This window comes from Topomyia yanbarensis, chromosome 3, assembly GCF_030247195.1.
Source record: "Topomyia yanbarensis strain Yona2022 chromosome 3, ASM3024719v1, whole genome shotgun sequence".
Taxonomy (NCBI): domain Eukaryota; kingdom Metazoa; phylum Arthropoda; class Insecta; order Diptera; family Culicidae; genus Topomyia; species Topomyia yanbarensis.
Window position 1 is genome coordinate 390,088,820 of NC_080672.1, and position 20,312 is coordinate 390,109,131.

The following is a 20,312-nucleotide window of genomic DNA, read 5'->3' on the forward strand; positions in this document are numbered from 1 at the left end:
TAGAACGGCAAACTAGAATTTGCTTTCGTTTCTCTTAGTCTCAAATTTGCCGAAAATGGCCAACAAAATCGATACAGTAGAACCTTGCGGCAATTAAAACATAGTAACAGATCGACTTCTACGAGCCATCGACGAGGAATTAGTTTCGATCGTCGACTGGGCCGAAGGAAATCGTCTTTTCCCGAACCCAAAAAAAAACGCAAGCTATAGTTTTCAGCAAAAATGGTTCAGTCGCACCAGAAGTAGAAATCACGTTCAGTAGTTATCCCTCTCGGCAACCGTGTCACGAACCTCGGACTACACATGGATAACGAACTAACCTGGACAAAAAAAACTGAACGACATCGTGATGAAGGCCTACAACACGCTCAGGACTTTCAGAAGATTCGCAACTGTGCTATCACGTCTTATGCTTGTGCAAGCTCTCGTGGTTCCATATTTCACCTAAAGCGACGTTGTGTATTACCCCGGACTGTCAGCTGCTCTACGTAACAGTTACACTGCTGCTTTAAATCAGCCATTCGTTTCGTGCATAACCTGCGTCGTCGCGACACAACAGCTGCAGTGAGGAACTCTGTCCTAGGACACCGATTAACTACGGTCTCGAGAATGCTGCTTCATGAAACAGGCGTATGAGAAGTCCCTACCTGGATACATAATGCAGCACATACACACTTAATTTGAATTACTGGGTACGGTAAAATTTTGCTGGGGTTTTGAACAGCAAACCGTTCGGTAATCAATTCAGTAAAACAATTCGGTTACCGAACTTTCCGCAATCCGTTCTATCCAAACTTCAAAAAATACTGGTCAGTCAGCAGTTTTCTCTGAAAATGGCGACTTGACAGATGGTTTGCTGTACCTGTTTTGTAAGTTTTTGACGAGGTTCGGTAATGTTGGTAGAATTTTGCCGAACAATCATTCAGTATTTTACTGGATAATGTTCATGTACCGAAAAGAACAGAAGTGCTGAGAAATTCAGTTAAACATATTGCGGGTTTCAGCAAATTATTCGCAAAATTACTGAAAATCGCTAAAAAATGAAAACTTTACTGCAATTTTTTAAACAATTTGCTGAAAGCTCAGTAAAAATTTCACTTTACTGTGCAAGTCGTCAAAATAAATTACTGAATAATTTTTGGCTGGTTTAGTTTGTACAACCGGGCCGACAGGAACGCTCCGCTAGTTTCATTGTCCCCAACCATATGACGTCCAGTGGCAGAAGTGTTCTAGTGCATGGGGTATCAAGCTGGAATGAATACACACTCAATTCAGTTCGGTAATTTCCGCACAGCTGAACAGTCGGTAAAATTTTTCAACTGATAGCTCAGCAAAGTGGCGTTAATTTACTGATTTTCAGCGATATTTTTACCGAGTTTATTCAAAACAAACGTCACTTCTACTGAGATCTCGGTAAAAGCTTTGTTAGCTGAGTGCTCGGCTGTACAAAACTCGATAAAAGTAGCGAAAAAAGCTGGGATTCGGTAGAACAAGATTGAGTGTGTACCATTAGCCATCAAACAAGAGCATCGACAGAGCACGTTTAAACATTATTAAGGCCAAACTAAGCTTATGCGACATTGAAACTCAAATTTTTTCTGTAACTTATATTTAAAGCATATTTCCTCGTCCTGATACTAGATGTAAACTAGTTATCCTCCAGTGAGAGATATGCGGAGAGAAAAGCATACAAAATGGCAACCTCCAATTCCATCACTCAAAAAAAAGTAAACGTTATACCTATTGATTTTACACATAGATTATTGCAATTAACGGAGGCATATAGACACTATTTGCTGGCACAGAAACCTAATGTGTGTATTTACAAGAAATATTAATCTTACATTCACATTTCATAACTATTAGGCACACAGAAACCCCATTCTATAACAATATGCACATATAACTTATGTGTGTGCATACATAGTTTATACAGTTGACACATAGAAAGTATGTGTACGCGTGATAACAATAGCATTTCTTCTTCATATGAATTTTAAGCGGTTTGAAGCAAATAGAATTAACGTTTGGATTTTTTTCAGTGATTGTTAAATTCTAGCAGTGCTCCCAAAAAGAGATAGATTGGCTCGGCTGGCTCAAGAATTTGACAGTTTCGCTGGCTCAAGATGGCGTCTCCGCATATCTCTTACTAGAGGATAACTAGAGAATAACTAATGTAAACCAACAGATTACCGTATTTAATAATATTACAATTACAATATACGATTCCCGTAAAAAATCTCCTCGATTTTCCTTCTAACTAAATCGCATCAATACAAATCTATTCGTTTTTCCCATCGGCTGAATCGTTCGTTTGTTGCACCTATTCTTAGCATGAGCTGCCGACGTGACAACTAGTATTACTATATTTAGGGTTAGGTGGAAACAAAAGCCGGAAAACTGGCAGCTCTTATTTCAGGATGAAAACACTGGCATCCCATGTAAATGTTCAAGCTCTAATAATTTCATTGTCGTCGTGAGTAAGAACTTTACATGTACAAATAGAAAAACCAATTCGAAGATATGTGGATATGTTTGTTACTATGCTTCAATTACCACAAGGTTCTACTGTATCGATTTTGTTGGCTATTTTCGGCAAATTTAAGACTAATAGAAACGAAAGCAATGAAATTGAAGGACGGATAGGTACTCTAGAGCGAATCAGTTATAAACTTAGAACGGAGAACTAGGCAGGCTCATATGGAAATGATCGAAAGGAAATGTGAAGAGTCCTTTGCCTTCTGCTAAGTAGGAGTTGGGCGTTGCACCCAAGTCTACCGCATGGTCTTTGGTAGAACATAACTCATCATCATGTTTTACCGACGACGCCAGCTATCCAAAAAGAACATGTTATGTGACGCCATGCTCGATTGGCTCCGGCATTTGACATGTTCAATTGGCTCCGCTGAGTGTCTCGACCAAACTATGAATATAGTGACAACCGAATAAATATAGGTACCGAAATCAGTTGAAATTAATTTGTTTCAACCAATCAAATCCGTCATTAGTTGGTAGCTTAAAACAAAAAGCAGATTAAATTTGGTGATACGGATCTTTAGGGGTATGCGGGTAACGGCATTTTCTGATGCAGATTAGTAACGTCAGTTAATATCTAAGTCTTTTCAATTTTTAGGCCCGAAACTATTGAAAAAAACAGTTTGATTATCAAAGCGAATTTGATGTCATATTTGGACATTCAGAGGTTTTTTTTAGTTGGAGAAAGGTTCAAATAACGAAGATCCAACTCAAATGTAAAAAAGTGTCCCACCAGTGGATCACGACTGTATGTTTATTGTTTTCAACAAAGTTTTGATATAAGCAGTTTATGATCTAAGAAATGATATTGAATTTGACAAGCACTATACAACTTGCGAATCGGTTAATATCCAGTAAAATTGTGATATTCCTTAATGAAAACCGATGGAACGGAGAACAAAAGTTGGTTTTCTATAGTTAAATTTCTTTTATTGGATCATTCTGAAACATCGATTTCTTATTCTATATGAGCTGTTCTATTTTACATCTCCAACTAACACAGATTGATTAACGACGATTGATCGCAATGCTGAGATGCAGGTCAATTGTTTAGCACTTTTTCTGGATAGAAAACAGCTTTTCAATTTTCCACAATTTGAAACACGAGTAGAACACAATAAATGTCATAAGTGATAAACAAATTCGAGAACACAGTATTTAGAACAGATGGCTGATACATCGCATTGGAAACACCGTGTTTTAGATATTTTTTCGACAGTTCCAAATAATTCGACTGCTGTCATTTTAAAACAGATATTCATCACAGCATTGCGAACAGCCTTAGTGAGATTTGCATTGAAGGCACCCCTCGTTCCACGTTATGCCACAGTTAATCAGTACCAATCAGCGATGTTTTCGCCTGTGGAAATTCCATCGCGTTTGAGCTGTCAGATTTCGAAACAAACAATCGAAAAAAATCGTCGAGTGTTTGTTTGATTGAGTAATATTACAACACACCAACACATCCCCACAAACGGCCCCGAAAGAGTGCGATTCTCACCGCGAGCCAGTCCCGCATCCAGTTTGCCAGCCAACCGCATCGTACCACCAGCAGTAGAGGTAGAGCAAAAGGAGGACTTGTCTTCGAATTCTCACTTTTTGTGGAGAACGCGATACGTCCGGACGTGTGGTGCTTGCTAGTGTATAGTGTCCAATTCGGTAGAGTGTAATATATCGCGCCGCGACGTTCCCCGTTATCGGTTTAGGCGATCCGTCGCAGCCGGAATTGACTGCTGTGTTGAGTGTTGTTTCGTGATTTAGTGGAGGCATCTTTGAAGATTTCGTTGCAGGTAGTGTTTCGTTTCAAAGTACTTCAGCTACCTGCGGTATTCGATAGTGACTGTGAATAAAATGCAATCGGAAGGAACTTGGCTGGAATGAAGAATGCAACGGGTTTGTCTTCGGTTTCTTATTACCGATCCCGTAGAAATCGCCAAGAATCAAAAAATCAATTGAAGCAGCAAACTAAATCTGCTGTCAGAAGCTGTCGAGTGCAGTCGGAAATTTGTTTGTTTAGCGATGAAATCAACTAAAGAACGAAGCTGTTTATGTGTTCTATCTGTTCGCAGGAATGTACAGGAAGTGAGATATCCTTGAAGATGACATAAAATTCCTCTGCATCGTTCGAGTGACAACGTCAAAAGTGAGATTGTTTTGTGACGAAGATTAGTTCTACACAGTGTTCGACTGTCCTAATAAATTATTAAATCGTCAAAATTTGCCAACATAAGAAGTGTAATAATCTACAAAAATGCCCCCGAAGTGTGCTGTTTTTCTATGAAGAAATTGTATGTGATGTGTTGCTAAATATTAAATGTGCGAGCAGGAGAATCTATATTAGAGTGATCCGTCATCAGCGGGGGCAGTGTGATGTGAAAGAGCAGGAAGGCGATATATAAACAAAAGAAGCAAAATAACACCGCAGCATCGCCAGATCTTCTTCGTCGTCGTCGTTGGTGTGCAGAAATTACTCAACGAATTTTGACAGTTCTCTATGTAAGTGTTTGTTGATCTTTTTTCGATGTGCCTTTTTGTGGTTGGGGTGTTAAATGTTTGAAAAACATTAGGTTGAGAATTTAATGAATTTTAATGATTTTATGTATTAATATTGCCTTTAGAAAGTCAGTAGGGGCGGTAGCAGTGATGAATTTCAAAACTAATATTTAAATGAACAATTTAATGGTTTAAGAGGTTAGAAACGTCCCCCTATATACATGGGACAACTATGCGTGTAACGGCAGTTGAACAGTTCATTCAAAAAATTATTTTTTGCGGACGAGGATGATTTTTTTTTCAAAAAGATCAGTTTTTTCATCTGGAAAAAGATGATTGAAAAGTTCATATCAATTAAATGAAACGTTGGGAGAAAAAAATTGAATCGTTCAAGAACACGGCAAATAAGTGAACAATTAAAAAACTATTGAAATCGGTCAACGGACAGCAATCAAAGCCAATCAGATCTCACCTTGTTTCAACACTGACGGCGTTAAAATCTTTAACTCAGATGTGAAGCTGTCATTGCGGCCCATTATTGCGGCTGGTAATGATCAGCGCCCTCTCAGTTAAGCTCATCCGGAAATGAACCGGAATTCTGGCTGGTTCCAGCTCGTATTCCGGCTCAAGTGACACAGCCGATTCTAGTTAGATTCTTCCAAAACCTCAAGCATTTTGAGATTCATGGACGACTACAACACCGCCGATCTAGCTTAACTAAAAGATAATTACAATAACAATCCTTACTGGACTTCTGTTTTTCCAGTCAAGATCTTTCCACAACTACTACTACTACTACAACTTCAAAAACGGAAACATCGCAGCCATGAATCATATTTTTTTAAATCTTGGGCTGGAATTTTCTGTTATCCAATAGTGAGCGCAAGTCTGCTGCTACGTCATGGACGCATATTGTATCATACCATTGACCAATTCGTATCAAAGAAACTACCCCCTCATCAACCACTATAAACGATTATGGAATCACGTTAACGAACAGAGGAAGGAAGCTGGTCTACCATCTCATGTCACTCGACGCGATTCAAGTATCAACTCCGCTCGAGATATGTACTTTTTTCGCCAACTTTTCAATAGTATTTTCTTCGATGAAACCTTAACTGATAATCAAATCTCTGAAGCTGTAGGTGTAGTTCCTCAATGTTCTCCAATTTGCTCGCATCCCATTGTTAACCCCGCTACAGTCACCAGAGCATTTTCTAAGCTGATGTAATCGTCCAGTCCAGTGCCAGATGGAATTCCATCTGCTGTACTACAAAAGGCTCAAATAGTCTGCAGCTGCCGTTATCAATACTGTTCAGTAGCTCTGCTTTCAGGAAGTTTTTTTGACTTTTGAAAAAAATTATGTATTTTCTCAGTGATCAAAAAGGAACAAAAGCGTTATTTAAATCTATCGTGAAATAACTGCATTGTTTGCTGTGTCTAAGCTATTCGAGCTGATAGTGCTAGATTTTATTACTCATAAATGCCCTAGCTATATATCTGAGACACAACATTGCTTCATGCCTAAACGGTCAACTACTTCAAACTTAGTATCCTACGCATCTTTCATCAGTCAATGTTTGCAAGCACGACAACAGGTAGAAGCCATATATACCGATTTCTCCGCGGCATTTGACAAAATTAATTACCAGGCAATAGTTTCCAAGTTAAGTAGACTTGCATTTAGTTGCACTTTTCTGGATTGGCTTCGCTCGTATCTAACCGATCGTGAAATGGCAGTGAAAATTAGAGACTGTACGATAACTTCATTTTCTGCCAGCTCAGGAGTTCCTTAGGGTAGCCATCTCTGCACGGTTAAATAAAACAACCTGCAGAATAAGTTATTTTAACTTACTTTTGAGTTGTGCGTCGCTTTCGCACTTATTAGTGTTGTCAAAAACAAAACGAGAGATTCGACTCAGTCGAGGTCTTCCGTGGAGGAAGGTACTTTTGAGTTGTTTGGGGTATACTCAAAAATAGGTATATTCAACTTAAATTTGAGTATAAAAAACCTATCAATGAGTTGTAATTTTTGCCGTGGTTAAATGTAAACTACCTTTAACACGGTTTACCTAATTTTAAGTTCCCCCACGATACCACGAGATTGAGTCAAAGGAACTCAATTTTAGGTAGGTTTTCGTTTCCGCGCGGTCATTCGCATTTTTGTTTAAAGTCTTCGCATAATGGTTGCTTTTTAGCGAAGACTCGCGATAGCATCATTTTTCAGTGATGAACTGTGATAGTATTTTCCTATTATATATTCAATGTGATATTTTCCAGAAGATATATCTAAATTAGACACCTTTATTTCATGTCTATTAATTAGGTGATGATGGAAAATAAATTATTTTTCGTGCCGTTTTAGTTTGCCGTGATAATATTGGTGACATGATTGCTCATTCAATCGTAAAATAACATTTGTATTTAGATTGCATTGCTGTCTTTCAGTGGCGACTCGTGAACATTTTCTTCAACTGTGAACTGTTCAAAATTGCTCCCAGTATTACACATTCAGATTACGGTTACGAAACAAGATAGTATATATTTCCAATTATTTTTTATTTGTTCGTTTAATTAATATGTCTATTAGCTCGTACTGCAAAAAGATCGATCACGTTGTCGTACAGCGAGTTTTCTGTTGCAAGTTTCATAGAATGTATCCTTTCCAATTGTCATTAACATTAACCATTTCAAGCACTCATCAGCCACAGTTGATCGCAAATAATTTTTGATGCGTCGAAGGACAGAGAAAGTACTTTCAACAGAAGCAGTTTTCGATGGAAGAGTCAATACTAGCCTTGATAATCGGGACACTTCGGAAAAAAAAACGTCTTTCTTAACACTGTCGTTAACCCACGCGCTTGTCTCAGTCACAGATTTTCCTTGAAACTCGCCTTTTGTGTATAACACTTTCAATTAATTAATTAACACGTTCCATGGCGACATCACCAGGAACTCTTGTGAAATGTAAGATCTCACTTTCTTTATAAGGTATTAGATTCACGGTCTGCGCACGATTATCCAAAGAACACACGCGAATATGCGAAAGGCACACGGTTATAAAATAGAATTTATCCACGCGAAGTTACATAGCACACGCGACATACATACGCACACGCGATCGAACACGTTAACGTACAAATGCTTGAGCCCTTCGCGATGATACACGCGATCGGGAGTTCCTACGACCACACATACCTGAACCGTACAATGAATATCACATTCAGAATCACGGCCCGCTACAGTTGGCCTAATGCAGTGTTTTAGTAGGCGACATTGCCTGTCTCGTCTGCAAACTGTAGTATGTGATTCTGATGGGGAGCCCTTCCGAGAAACTAGCTCTACAGCTCCAGTAGGACAACTCTCGAAAAAAAAGTATCTAAGTGATTCATATGCAAACAGAATGAACAAGGCATGCAGGATATGTTTTGATTTCATTTTTCGCAAATAAAACTTTTAAATCTCTGATTTTTAAAATTAACACTGATCGGTAAATAGGTCTTTAAAAATATAGTCTATTTACCGATCACGAAATAATTAATCCCGTTCAGTCTGGAATATCCAAAAGGCTTAATACTCCGTTAAACAACTGTAACTGGTTAGCTGAAGTTGAACGTGGTATGCTAATGTATTTCTTTCACAATATTGTTGGATGAAATTCGGACGAAACCCGGAAAAATCACCAGTGCTTTTCATTTATGTAGATAAGAATTCCCGAGTAGGTATCTAGTTGTAATTTCTAGAAAACGTTAACGAGGGCGACTACAAGTTCTTTTTGTGTGTTAAGTTAATACTCAAGCTTTCACAAAATCATCGAAACAAAAAAACAATTCGCTTTTAAACTTGTTTAAAAGCTACTATCAGCAACGATTATTTTGTCATTGAATGGTCCTTTTACAAACACAAATTCTGTTGAAAATGATACAACATTCCTACATCTTTTCGATCAGTTCAAACAATCCCTTGTATATTCATGAAGTAGTCACTATAATTTAACTAATCAGTTCCTTTAGAAACTGTAAGCATTTTTTATCAAAGTTAGTCACGACCTTCAAACATCTCGGAATTTGGTTCGATTCTAAAGGTATCTGGGGCGGCCACATTAGGTATCTGATAACGAAGTGCCAACAAGGGATAAATTTTCTTCGAACAATAACCGGATCTTAATTTGGTGCTCATCCAAGTGACCTGCTAAGATTGCATCAAACAACGATACTTTCAGTAACGGAATATGGGTGCTCCTGTTTCCGTTCAGCTGCAAACACTCACATTAAATTGAAACGAATACAGTATCGTTGTTTACGAATCGCCTTAGGTTCCATGCAATCGACACATACGATGAGTCTTGAAGTACTTGCGGGAGTTCTTCCCTTAAAAGATCTCTCTCTTCTCGTTTACTTATACGATGTGAGGTTATGAATCTACTGGCAATTGAACTTTTTTGAAAGACTTGTCGAGCTTCAATCCCAAATCAGTTTCATGACAGTGTACTTCAATCATATGTCACAAGAAATAACACCTTCTAGTTATGTTATGACATGTGTTAATATACTAGATACTCCCGATTCCACGACCATGTAAGAGGAAACTCGTGGAATCCCGGATCACCTGCGCTCTCTGGAAATCCCTAAAATATTCATGAGTAAATACCAACACAATGATTGTCATAAAATATTCTCCACTGACGGGTCACGAATCAATGAGGCCACTGGCTTCGGTATTTTCATCAATAACACCTCGATCTCTTTCAAGCTTGCAGAACCGGCCTCTGTTTACACAGCCGAACTAGCAGCAGTTCACTATGCTCTGGAAATCATTGATACTTTACTCCCGAGCCATTATTTCATCCTCACAGCACAATTAAGGCACTACGCTCATTAAACCTTGATAATCACGCTCCGTTCTTTTTGAAGAAGATACGAGAATACTTAACTAAATTAACAAATAAATCTTATCAATTAACCTTAATGTGGATTCCCGCTCATTGCTTCATACCGGGTAATCAGAGAGCTGATAATTTAGAAAAAAAATAGGGGTACTGACCGGTGACATCTATGAAAGACCTATTGCCTTCAATGAATTTTATAGCGCTTCTCGTCAGAGGACGCTTACTAGCTGGCAAACATCATGGGACAATGGAGATCTAGGACGGTGGTGGCACTCAATTATCCCTAAAGGATCAACGAAGGCATGATTCAAGGGGTTGGATGTAAGTCGAAACTTCTTTTGGGTGATGTCCAGGCTCATGTTTAACCATTATACGTTGAATGCGCATCTTCGCCGTATTGGGATCGCAGAAGATAATCAATGTGCTTGCGGAGAGGGTTACCAAGACACTGAACATGTTGTTTGGGCTTGCACTGAATATCGTGAAGACAGATTCCAATTAATAGACTCCTTACGAGCCCGAAAAAAACTTATATACATGGGCCATATTTATCATTTCCTGAAGACAGTAAATGTTCAAATATAATTATCCACACTATGTTTCTAGTTTTTTTTATCCCTTGCTACCCACAAACAATTTAGATTTATTCGCAGTTAGTTAAGTTAAAAAAAAGAAAATAAACAAAGACTACAGAAAAACTATCAATATGTTTACAATGAAATTCAAGGAAATAAAAATATTTAAAATATTTAAAAAGATGATTGTCCTCAGTGTTAGTATTAGGAAGTGAATTTTTATTATAACGTGATAGTCTCAAGAACTTTTGTAAAATGTTATGTAAAAACCCCGGCGTATAAAAGCTTTTACAAATGCCCTCTCAAATAAACGTTTTATAAAAAAATACCCATTTGATCGGTGAATGGATACCCATTATTTGCGTTGATCGGTGACTGGCCCTCTAGAGTGGTTGTGCTTTTCAGCTATTTAAAACTTTCCGCGAATTCTTTTGTTAATTTGCGTTTTTTAGTAGTAATACTGTAGTTGAAAACGAAGATCTATTAGCACCATTCCAAATACAAACTTGTTTATATGTTTCTAGTTTTATTCACAGGAATTTTTAAGTTCGCTTGTAGAAATTAAAGAAATATCAGCAATGGAAACAATAAATTTAGAAAAAATTGCCAGCATCATCTTATGTTTCCTAAAATCCTCTTATGTATAGCTGAAGATGAAAGGATCAACATTGCAGAAGACTGCAAATTGATCTGACTTTGTGGTAAAAATTAATTTTATCATAATGTTATAGGGTGCCTCTCTTTTTCTCACGTGCCTAAAGTTGGGCATTTTCTAAAAAAAATTAATCTTCGAAGTATACCTTTGTCCGGTAACATCTAATCATTACGCAACTTTCTACAAAGTTGCTCGTTATTGAAAAAAGCTACACTACCTGAATTTTTGGTGCATGCAGAGTAACTTTGGGAGTTTTCACTGAGTTTTTTATTTTCGATTTTCATTTTTTTTCGATTTTCCATATATTTCTGCATAGAAACTTCTAAACTCTTGTGACTGAACTATAGCTATAAGAAAAGACTCACATTTAGCATAAGGTTTGTAGAGCTAATTACCATTGATTTAGGAGTATTCCGAAAAAAAAGTTCAAAAATGTTACCGGTATCCATTATTGCGTAGGAAACTACCCATTTTCAATAAAAGTGGAATAACCCACATAATGGGCAAAGATCCTGTACCCATTAGTGAATATGTCAACCTGCGCATTTTTTCCCCATTATTTTTCGCAGAACGGTTACATCAAAATGCGTTTGAAATACCCATTAACGGACCACTTCATTATCAGCTGTGGACATTTACTTACTGCATTTCATGATTTTTTCGTCGTGTGTAAAACGAATACAGTATTCAATTCGTTCCAATATCTAAAACAAAGCATAGTAAATATTTTAAATGAATATAAAATCAATATATTCGTTCATAACAAAGATGTCCTGCCCAGAACACTGAAGGCCTAGTAAATACTGAAATGGTATGGCGTTATCTCGCGTTGCACATTTCCGGAAATTTTATCTTCATTACTTTTTAATAGATAGCACTTATCTCACATTGATCCCTTTCTAAGATCCAAAGAAAGCTTTTCCATTTGACACAATCCTCAAAAACGGTCCGAGAACTGGGTTTTGCTGTCCGGAAATTTTATGAATATAAAGTTTTGTTTACCTTCATATTGGCAACACTATGTTTTTTGGAAAAGTTTGCACGAACATTGCGAATGTTATTGAAATATGGCCAAAATTCAATATTGAATGCTTCGGGGCATAAATATTAGAATATTACCCAGCATGTACCTGATGTAATGCTTCGACAAAACGTTTCGTTTGATAAAACAATTTTGGAATGTATTTTTTTCCAATTTGCATTCAATAATCGAAAGAAACATGATGGCACATTTGACCATTCATAGTTATTCATTTGTTACAGTGTGAAAACACGTTGAATAAAATTATGTCCCATGGGCTTCAAAATTGCTTGTTTGTTGAATCTTACATTACTGCCAAATCTTTTTATCTAGTGCGCTAATTGAAAAGGAAATATTCTAATTTTAGGAAACCGATGCAGCAAAAATTGAAAAAGCACTTAGTTTATTTTCTCAATCATAGTAAAGGTCAATTTCTTATAGTAAATATCGATACCAATAGTAGCAAATTATCGAAAAGGTGGTCTGAAGATATCAATTGATCCCAATCTAATCTAATCTAATTAATCTAAGTTGTAGTGCTATCCAGTGAAGAGAATACATTTGTTACCTTAGTTCTATGAACTGGTTTGGGTCGCTTGTAGTGGCGTCGCTAGTAGTGCACTGCTGAGTTGCGCTTGCTCTTTTCGGGCCGTCGAATATGCAGTAGATCACGAATAATTGAGTTCTTTATATTATTATTAAGTACGTGAAACGTGAAATTGCTGCACTAAATTTCGGTCTTGAAAGGAAGACGCGTTTATATTGATTTGATATTGATATACAATTTCTATGACGAAAATAAGGTGAATAGAAAGGAAATTGAGTATTATGCTATTGAAACTCATTTGGAATGATCCATTAGTGTATACCCCACTTGCTCTAGGGTCTTTGGTAACAATTTTGTTGAATTCTTGGACTAATTTATGATGGGTCCATCCTATCACTAGACCAGGCACTGGTCAATCCACGTCAGACTCTCGTTGGACCTAACCGATTAATTGTCATCGGGTTAGTCATCTCGGAACAGGTGCTATGAATGTTTGCGTCAAGTAGATATTGTATGTTTGCCGTTGTGAAGTTTGGCAAATATTCTCGATAGGATATTTCTAGAGAAAATTTAGAATAGGACGTAAGTAACAATGAGAGATTCTCTTTGGGGTCTTTCTCTTCTGTTCATTACTCGGCCATTTCAGCATTTACTACTCTACTCTTTGCATAATATTCTAGTAAAAACCGTCGACTTTCGATATGTACTGGAAAATTAGTGCAAAGTGTTGTAATGACGTCGTAATAAACGAAAGAGAAAGTAAACAAAGAGAGGCTCTCAATGTTACTTACGTCCTATTGAAAATTTTCTCTAGATTTGGTCATAAGCCGATGAGAAACGATAGAATCTGTTCCCCATGATAGGAGCGGTTCGAAACGGCATCTGTTGCAGATGCTTCTAAATAAGAAATAGCCTTGTAATCTGTACTTGCAACTGTCTCGCCAATACTATGGAATCTTCAATCAACAACTCTGAAAAATGCCAATAAAGGGACGATCGGCAAAATACACAAACAGTTTTAGCGATAACGAATTGGAACCTCAGAACGAGAAATGGTAAAATTTTGTAGAATACCACATGTACTGCAGTGGCGATAAAAAACCAGAGGACTGGGTCTGTATTGCAGTACATGGTAAGTAGAAGTGACGGATCAAATGGAAGCCGGTTAGTAACCGCGTATTGAGGATAAAAAGCAAGTTCATGAACTATAGTTTGATCAGCGCCTAAGCACCAACTAACGGAAAACCCGATGATATGAAAAGTGAGTTCTCCACTTCAGACTATATGTAGTATCTACTTAGCGCGAAAGAATATTCGGAGGCATGCACCAATCGTATATCCCATGCGGAGGCATGGGATATACGATTGGTGAGAAGTATTTCCGAAGCGATCATGTTTAGAGGAACGCTTCATATTTCGTTGATGTCATCGATATTAGGTTCTTCTAAATATCGAACGTTGATTCAGGACATGGTGCGGCGGTGGGCTAAATTCACAATAAACTGTCCTAAATCAGACTGAGTAAAATTTTATAATGTCGCCCCGGACCAAAACCAGGATAGCTTTCAATCTTACTGAGTAAGGTCCACGCAAAAGAGCAATAGTGTAAGTCATAGCATTATATACACATTTCAGGTTGGAGTCTCCTAATTTTCATCCCAAGCAAAGCAGTATTTGAACAGTTTCTATTGACTGTTAGATAGTTCGAGATTCTCTGCGATAGCTCCTTTTAGACGTTATAATCTCTTTGTTGATACCTAGGTTTGTGGCTGCGCATGTTATGAACATTTATGATAAACGACTTTTTCAAATAACATGCTTGGTTTTTTCTTGGCTTGTCTTGTCAAAGCAATCAAATAACCAACAGTGCTCCTAGAATATTTTAGATGCCAACATATTTTTTGCCATTTAAGTGGTCTCTTAATGAAAATCGCCCCAGAATGAAAAACTTAAAATATTTATTTTTAAATTCCTTAAAATATAGTGAAATTCACCAATTTCACTGTAGAATATTGTTTTCTTTCAAGAAAAATCGGGAAAACCTATACCCATAGTCGCAATACAAAATTATAGTTAGAATTTATATGATTGCTCTATCTTCCAAAATAGTTTATATTTTATACACTTTAACCATTTTTAGTTGCCTACACTGACGTTGTTTTTGGATTATACCCAAAATAATTGAATAAGCCACGGTAAGTTCGCCGTAATCTGCAGGTTAACTCGCTGGAATTATTCATAGATGATTTCATTCATTATTACCCGAATAGAAATGTACAGTAACAAAACCATGATTTTCACTGTGACAGTACAGTAATTTTATAATAATTACCAGTAAGTTTTAGTGTTATGCTACAATACAAAAACAATAAACTTTAACGTTTTTACAGTAAATTTCAATGTAAAATAGACTTTTACAGTGAAAAAGGGGGGTGGTTATGTATCTTAACATTGAAAAAATCAATTTTTCTACATACATTTTTTTCTCGAAAACAGTAAAATTTAATGTGAATGCACTGTATCGGTTTTTTGCTGAACAGTGAAATGTTACATGAAATTTTATTGTAAAGCTACTATGAGAACTTGGCATCGAACAATGTTGAAACAGTTATAACTATAATATTTATTGTTTTAGGATTGTTTGTAGGGTAAATGCAATTGTAAAATTCTATCCGGGTAGCATCAATATACCCATTGACATTACCTCATCAAGTGATGGCGAATTGGATAAAAAGTACCCATTTTTGACAGCTCGAATAACTTCCGAAAATGTGCAATTTGTATTCATAAAATGGGTAAAGGTTTTTTTACCGTGTACAATAATGAAAAATACTGGGGACAAAATTCGACAGAAATTTACGCTATATACTACTGCTGCCGCCAAATCTAATAGCACTTTTTTTAGGTTACACGATTTTTACTCTCTCCCACACTCTCCGCAAACTCGCTGCCTGCACACTCTGTGCTTGGTTGTTGGTAGTTGTGTACGACGGCTGCCGACTAGTGGAGTGCATATAGATTCACGCACGGAATCGATCCCAGCAATCGATCGCGCGAGACCGGCCTGTACCCTGTACCACCACTACTATGCAGAATATAGCACCCGTTTCGCCCCTCGCACTCTTTCTTCGCCATTTTCGGCAACCTTGCAGCCCTGCGATCGTTCTTCCACTGCCCGAATCGGTTTGTTTTCCCAATCATCGGTGATTGTTTGCTGTAATTAGAACCCATTTTCGATAATCAGCACTCAATCCGACCGGATTTGCGTCCATCTGGTTTGGCTGTTTTCAAATCGCAATCCGCGATCGATTTGGGGCCCCTCGCGCGAGTCTGTAATAGCTGCTGCTGGAAGGTAAACAGAAAATAAAAAACCAGCAGAAATTTGCGGAGGTTGGCTTTTCTCTTCGGTTGACGATCGGTGGTGTGGGATTTGAAGGAGCGCGCCGAGGAGGACCGGTTTTGAAAAGGTGGCGGCCAATTTCAAAGCCGGTCGGTTGGAATATTCAGTTATGTTCCGAAGGAGGAGGGAGGGGGCGAGGGGTGACGAAACGAACGGACCGAATTAGATGGCGTTTGAGTGATACCGGGGCGCGTGCAGCTGTGACTATGAACCGGCGTGGGCTTTTCTCATAAGTGTGATGGTTGCGAGGGAATGGCGGCAAAGTAGAGTGCCTAGCTCAAGAGGCTTTTGTCGGGCTTTTTACGATGGAACTGGACATGCTTCTTGCTCGTTTTGTTCACTAACGACAAAAACCATAATTCTCCGTTTATGTTAGTTTCAGCAAAAAAGCGAAACAGTTTGGTTTTTAGTACCGGGTGTTCAAATAAGTGAAAATTAACTTCAGTCGGGTTCTGCACTACCTTAGTACAGTGTACTAGACTGTGTGATCGATTGTTTCCTAAGGAAAGTCAACCCATTTAACTAGATTTAGTTCTTCCTTTTTGTCACTAACCCCAACAGACGCATATAATGATACATCTGCGCGATTTCAAAAGTATTGTAATCTCCATAAATCGCTTATTATTGATTTAGAAATGGAAAGTTTTTGATGAATTTTCATTAATCTTCCTATTGGAATTAGCTATGGAGTTTACGTTCTGACTTCGTCTCATCAGAATCTGACACCAACTTAGTGACAGGACTAAGCTGGCACCGGATTGACTCTAGTTCCAAAGAAGAAGACACGATTTGTGTTCCTGAGAAAACACCAAAAACCAATTGAACAAATAAGAAAAATTTAACCCCTCGATTATTTGTTTGTTTTGTTTTTGAGAAACGAACTAAGAATTAAATTGATTGGAAAAAATACGCACATTGACCAATATTTAACTTCATTTTCCCCAGTGACAGCATCCTAATCCAGACTCGTTCAATACTCGCAATGGTCGAGAAAAGGTCTCGCTGAAGCAAATGGAATGGTATGCAAATCGAACATAAACGAGACCTAAACATTTTTTTAGATCCCCCCCCCCTCTATCCCGCCTTCGCTCACCGCTGAAGGTTGTTTCTTTTGCCAATAGGATTGTTCATACCCCCGGACTACACCACAACGGAACGGACAAGACACCGATACGACGGAGGCGGAATAAGTTGCATTTATTTTACAAATTGGGATAATATTTTTCACCCCGCGGATTATTTGTTGTCCCTCGTTGTTCGTGCAGCTTAATCGCCACGCTGCCGGTCGCCGGTTGCTTAAATCGGGGTAGGGAATTGTTGGGCGATGTTTTTTTTTCTCTCGGTTAAATTGTGAAGCTTTTATATTCGGACGAAAAAAAATCCTGTGCAATCGGGTGAAGTAGTTCATGATTTTTGACGTTCGCGCTGATATCGATGTAAAGCATCGGAATATAACCGGGATGTTGTACCTTTGTACAGATTTCGGGGATTTTGTGAAGATTTATTATTATTTTCGAAGTATCACACGAATGTACGCGGCGCAAAATCAAGGCACTGAAATATAAATTTAAAATATTAAGGTGCTTTCAAGATTTTTTACGAAATTTTCTAAAAAAGAATACTGAATTGTTGAGTAAAGCTAAATATCAGCTACTAATTCTGACCAAACAACCGAAGAATGTCTTTTCTTTCTTCGGCTTGAAACAGCGTCTGTCTCGGAACGGGTATCTTACGGATAAATGCGATGCCGCGTCAGCTACGTGCAAGATACCGCATATGCCGAATAGAATAATTGGCGAAGGACATGATACTGTTTAACGGAAACGTCTATTGTTACGTCTACTACAGTGGTGATGAGAAGGTAGACAATGCAGTAGGATTTGTAGTGCTTGGTAAACAGCAGCTTACCCATCAGGCAGGATCCAGTAAATCACCGTGTTCAAGCAAGTCTGTTCTAAAGTACACATGATAATTTTACGCATAACGCATTATAACCAAGTTCTTCGAAAAGCACTGGAATTTTGGCTTCCTATCAACATTTTAACAGAATAAAGCGCGCATAAAGATGAACGAAATCCATAAGAATATACTAGACTCCTCATTTTCGATAATTCTACGTTAAAAATAAGTTGGAATGAGGACATAAAAAGTGAAGAAGTTTTTGAAAGTGACTATAATGTTTTTAGAGATAATCGTGAGTTATAACTAACCCAAAGAATGTCAGGTGGAGGAGTTCTCATCGCAGTTTCATCTATATGTAATTCTGAGCTTATCGTCTCATCAAAATTTAAAAAAAAATGAACATGTATGTGTTAAACACATATCGCCAATGAAATCCACATTTTTGTCACAGTGTATTTTCCACCGGATCTAGTTCGCAAAACAATATATGATTTTCTTTTCAAGCAGCTAAAGAAATAATCTCTAATTTTCCTCCAAAATTTAACGTTCATATATATGATGATTTTAATTAGAGCAACTTGGATTTTATTCCTGATTCTGAAAATGAGTTCTTGTTGTTCTTTCTATACAATTAATTTCTATCACTTAGTTTATTCCAGAAAGTTTTAGATATTGGCGTATTGCATAACTTTCATAAATACATCAATATATTTAGACGTCAATGCTGTGATCAAAACGAAAATTTCAACAAAAAATGTTTTTAAGTATGATTTTTTCAAAATTGTGAAACTTTGGGAATTGAATGGACAAAATGTCAAAAAACTATTTAAAGGTACCCCTACCAATATATGAATACACATTCACAAAATAAATTAATATGTCAATTGTATTTTAAAGTTACTCGAAATTAACTGTTCTACAAGGTTGCGAACGAAAAAAAAAAAATTCGTGCTGAATGAAAAAAAAAATCCAAAATGGGAGTACCCCCTTAAGAAACACTAAGGTGCAGACCGATTCAGATGTATCATCAGGTTTTATTAAAAATTTGCCGAAAACACCTAAGCACGAAGGCACATCGAAAACCAATAAATACTTTTATTCGTCTTTTTTGCATTTATAGCGATTTTAAACATGTTGTCTGGTCGTGCGCTAAGTGTTATAGTACCAGATCTCCGTTAAAAGAATCCCTACGGCCTCGTTTCAGTTCAGTCCGAGATGCTATTCCAAATTTGTTCCAAGTATCACGCAACTAGCAGTTGGGAAATTGGACTCTGAGATGATTGTGACTTTGATTGGTTTAGTTTTCGATAAAAATCCACTGAAAAAAAATTCAGTTTGGGCAAGGAAAAGTTTTTTTGCAAATAACTTTTTTTCTTGAATTTTTGACGGTAGGTAGGGAACATAATTACCTATCTTGAAACAAAATTTCATCCAAATCAAAGACGGTTTTTTTTGTTAATCGACTTTTAATATTAAAATCGTATTTTTCAGTGTAGTAGTCCATGAAGAATTATTTTAATATTCTTATTCAAGAATTTAATTAGTTTTGTGAAAATCATTTCTACAACATTTTTTGTAGGATTTGTCATTTCTAGGCTATAGCCATTTGAATTTTTTTTTGTCCCAAATAACCGACTTTTGTTTGTTTCTTTGCATTGTACCTTATTTACCTATTGATGCTATTTATGTTTAATTTTAACATTTTCTTAAATTCCATTTGAAGGTTTTTCTCATTTTTACCCTATTGAAACTATATTCCCGTTCTTTTTATATTTTTTCAAATTTATTGTCTTTGGATTTTTTTTGTAATTATTCTTTGTTCAATTCATTGACGCATTTAATCCATTAAATTTTTCAATATTTTTTTTTCAATTTTTTGTTTCTTATTTTTCTAAATCATATTTCAAATATTTTATTTCTCATTTTTCTTTTCGTGTCATATTCTTTTATTCCTTCCAATTTAATTTTCCTCTTATTTCGTGTTTTTATCCTTTTTTGTTTTATTGTATCACACCATTTTACAGTTTTTGTTGATTTTATATTTTTTCATCTTAAACTTTTTGCCTTTCTCAATAGAAAGGTATTGCAATTGCTCTGAAAACCGACTTTTTAACGGAGGCCCGGGGGGCCGAGTGACATATACCATTCGATTCAGTTCGTCGAGTTCGGCAAATGTATGTGTGTGTATGTGTGTGTGTATGTGACCAAAAATGTCACTCAGTTTTCTCAGAGATGGCTGAACCGATTTTGACAAACTCAGTCTCAAATGAAAGGTGCAACGTTCCCATAGGTTGCT

General features: G+C 37.0%; 1 long non-coding RNA gene across 1 annotated transcript in view; it reads left to right on the forward strand.

The window, feature by feature from the left end:
* The first annotated feature begins 4,102 nt into the window (after nucleotides 1–4,102).
* The window catches only part of LOC131689117 (uncharacterized), a 245,188-nt gene continuing 228,978 nt past the window's right edge, over nucleotides 4,103–20,312 (forward strand). The window contains exon 1 of the long non-coding RNA XR_009305348.1: nucleotides 4,103–5,031. This is a non-coding gene — a long non-coding RNA (uncharacterized LOC131689117). The remainder of the gene's footprint in view (nucleotides 5,032–20,312) is intronic.